Consider the following 4,155-nt stretch of genomic DNA (forward strand, 5'->3'; position numbering starts at 1 on the left):
CTCTCAGACAAGTGTGCAGGCAGCGGAGAGCAGGAGCAACATACACGCCGGTCAATACCCGGAAACTACATGAGTTCCGCCTTCAATTTTCAGAATAAGATACTCACTCAAGAGGCTGCGTCCGAAATTGCATACTTCCACCCAAATGAGTATGCAAAATGAGTATGTGAGATTTTTTAGTGCGTCCGAAACATTAGAACCTACTCAATAGTATGCTCTATCCAGTGGCGTCAATTCAGTGGAAGCTAAGGTATGGCAAGGTTACGAGTCACAGAACTTAACTAGAGTATCAATCAACACGTCCAGCCAATACTCATCACAGAAGTCTATGGAGCTTATCTGTGTGGTCAAGAAAATTGGAACTTTTTCAAATGCAGTCTCGCTCCCTGCAAAAACTCAAAATCTTACCAGGAATATTTGTCTTATTTCTAGTTAAAATGTCTCATTTTTAGTCAAAAATCTCATTATACTTATAACAAGAGTCATCACCAGAAAAAGAACTTGTTATTTGACCATTTTCAACTGTTTCAAGTACATTTTCACTTGAAATAAGTAGAAAAATCTGCCAGTGGGACAAGATTTATCTTCTCATTACAAGTAAAAAAATCTTGTTCCACTGGCAGATTTTTCCACTTATTTTAAGTGAAAATCTACTTGAAACAGGTGAAAATGGTTGTTTTTGAGTCTTGTTTTTGACTAAAAAATTTGACATTTTAACTAGAAATAAGACAAATATTCTTTTTAAGATTTTCAGTTTTTGCAGTGTATAATAACTAGTGAAATTGATCATGTTGTTATGATTTGCATTTGTAGTTATTCTATATGTATAAAGTAATAGAATAATCAATACTACACACAGAGTAATTCCATAAATGTATTTAAAAAACAAACATTTACATTTTCCCTTGAAGCCAAGGTGTGGCGACTGCCATACCTTGCCATACCCAATTGACGCCCCTGGCTCTATCCATACTCCTTCCGGAGAAATGTATTGGGCCCAATCCCAATACACCCCCTACTTTTCTTCACTAACCCTACTTTCTTTCACTCGCCCCTTCTTTTCTTCACTACCTCCAAAAAAAGAAGGGACAGATTTTAGGGCACTTGAAATCTTCCCAGGGGCTTGTCCCAATACTCCCCCTACCCCTCGTTTCCATCCCTACTCCTAATCAGGAAGCTGAGAGCCAAAAGCTGTTTTAATTTCAGCTTTAGCGCTGTTAATATGCCACTTTATAGTTTATAGTTTTAATATTTTTTCAGGCGTAAAAGTAACCGTTAAGATCCCCAACCTGTGCTCAGTTTATCCAAATAGAGGCTGTTTGATCTGATGTTTTCGGCGATGATGAGACTGGGGCGCAGCAGCAGCAGCAGCTCACGTACAGGATTGATCGCCAGGTCAACCTGCGCCGTCTTCCTGGGGAGAAACCTGCAGCTCTGTGGAGAATTACCGCTGGCTGAAATAAATCATTTAGGAAGATAAATGTTGGTTTAATAGATGAAATTTAACAGTTGTAGCTACGCCTGTTAAGAAATTTGCTCCGAAAATTTCGGGATTTCTGTCTGCCTGCCGGCTTCGGGAGCTGATTTATGGTTCCGCGTTAAATCGACGCAGAGCCTACGGCATAGGGTACGGCGTACGCCGCGTCGCCGCGTAACCTACGCCGTAGGCCTGCGTTGGTGTAACGCGGAAGCATAAATCAGCCTTTATTCTGGCGAGGTTGCAAAAAACGGGCAAAAAAGTGATTATGTACATTCACTGAGTGAATATTATGAAAGTAAAATATATATTTCTCGCTAGAAATGTAATCAAAACTAATTTTTATGCAGAAACTAACTCAAAATATTGATTTTATTCACTAAAAAATAAGAAATGTCCGCCATGTTTTTTTTTTGGATTCAGTCTGCAAATGACGACGGAAAGCATTCTGGGAAATGTTTTGGTCCCTAGGTCAGCGAGTGAGGATCGCAAAACCCTCGCTCTGAAGGGACAATTCATAGCCACTACTTCTCGTTTTCTCCACTCCCTCTAGGTGAAAAGAGGAATTGGGACACCACTACCCTCACGGGAACGCGCAACATTTAGGGGTAGTGATGAAAACGAGGGGTAGGGGGAGTATTGGGACAGGGCCAATCTTGTATCAGGTCTTCACCAATGGCGAGCTGACATGCCTTTTGCCACTTTAGCACTTTATTGACCTATGAGCTATAAATATAGATCTAACAGAGCAGAGTCATTTACATGTTAATGTAATGTTAATTGCTGTTAATTATGCTGACAGGCCACTGTGACTGAATGTGGCTTGGCCTAGAAGGGTCCAAGATTAAAGTTTAGCTAAGAACAGGTAACTTGTGCTCACTGATCGTTGGCTAAATGCAGCGGTCATTTCTGCTTTCACCACCAAAATTACTTTTGAAACATAACTCAGTCCTCCTGTGTACATCAGTTGCAGAAATCAAGTGCCACTGCAGACCACCTCAAGATCTTCAAGAAGGCGTCTTAAAAAAACAAAACAAAAACTTTCTATATTAACAGTTAGTAGCCTACCATGATTTGTTGAAAAAACCTTTCATGTAAGATATATGCATTTTAATGTTGCAGCATATTTTAGTTTGCTTAACGTGTGTCTGTGTGTGAGAATGAGTTAGTCCTTCACCAGCCCTTTTTAGACAGTCTGCTCAAACTTTTTTATTAACAGTTGAATTCCTGATTCTGTCAGAGAAGACTAAAGTCATCGATGTAATAGATGCAATGGGGTTGCAATAGATGAATCTTCATAGGTGGCATAAAAATTAACAAGTCTGTGCATTCATACACATATGTTTTTTCAGTTACCTTAACTGTCAACCACACCTATTCTTCAGAAATATTAACAAATTTGAATATATACGCATATGAACATACCAAATATAAACATGCACTTACGGTATATACATACTGTATACCCACAATTATATTCTTATACACAAATACCCAGACAGGGAAAGGTACACCCACCTATGAATACACATTTATGGTGACAATAAAGACATCTACAGTAACAACAACCATCAGGTCAATAATAATATTAAGAAAAATCGTATCTTTAGGCGGTGACATACTGGCATTTCTTTGTGGAACATTTCCCCCTTTTGCTGGTCTCGTGTCTGTTTGTGAGAGCCACTTGGAAAGGTGTGAAATTAGATCATCTCTTTTACCACCACCCGATGTAGACCAAAAGGCATGAAAAAGGAGAGACGGTCATGCATATAAGGGCCAACCCCCCGCCATTCTGTAACCGAGGGAGAAGTGTGAGAATTTAACAACTTTTTGAACACTTTGGACATGTGCTGACCATGTCATAAGCACAGAGGAACCGCACTTCGCTCCAGGGAGGAGACGTGCTCTTAGTGAAAACCTGGTCACAAAGAAACAGTTGGTGAGGAAGACCCAGACATTTTCAGCTGATGAGGAAGACCAGGACACTTCTAGCTGGAGCAGCCGCAGCGTTTTATTTACTGTACTGATGCTACATGCACCTGAATCCAGGGCTGCCCCTGACCGAATTGGGGCCCTAAGTGAAATGTTATTTGGAGCCCCCCCCCCCCCCCCCCCCCAAAACCTCTCCCCATCCCAAATGTATCATAGGTACAAAATTACCGTATAAAAAAATGCAACTTAAATTTACAACTTTTATCAATAACAAATGTACTGTAGATACAGTAGTTTGACTGTATGAGTCAAATAAAATACAAAAATTCAACCTAAAATAAATAAATATTCAATAAATTCAATTCAATTCAATTTTATTTATATAGCGTCTAATACAACAGATGTTGTCTCTAGACGCTTTCCAGAGATCCAGAACATGAACATAAACATAAACATGAACATAAACATAAACCCCCGAGCAATTATTATATAAACAATGGCAGGTAAAAACTCCCTTAGTGGGAGAAAAGCCTTAAGCCAAACTTCAACCTAAATTAAATACATATTAAATTCTACCTGAAATAAATAAATATTGAATTAAAAAAGTTAACCTGAAATAAATAAATGAATATTAAATAAAAAACTTCAACTTGAAATAAAAAATAAATATTAAATAAAAAATCTGAAAGAATTAAACAAATCCGAGTCACAAATAGCAATCAATTACTTAGTTACTTCCATCACAT

The sequence above is a fragment of the Cololabis saira genome, chromosome 7 (assembly GCF_033807715.1).
Source record: "Cololabis saira isolate AMF1-May2022 chromosome 7, fColSai1.1, whole genome shotgun sequence".
Taxonomy (NCBI): Eukaryota; Metazoa; Chordata; class Actinopteri; order Beloniformes; family Belonidae; genus Cololabis; species Cololabis saira.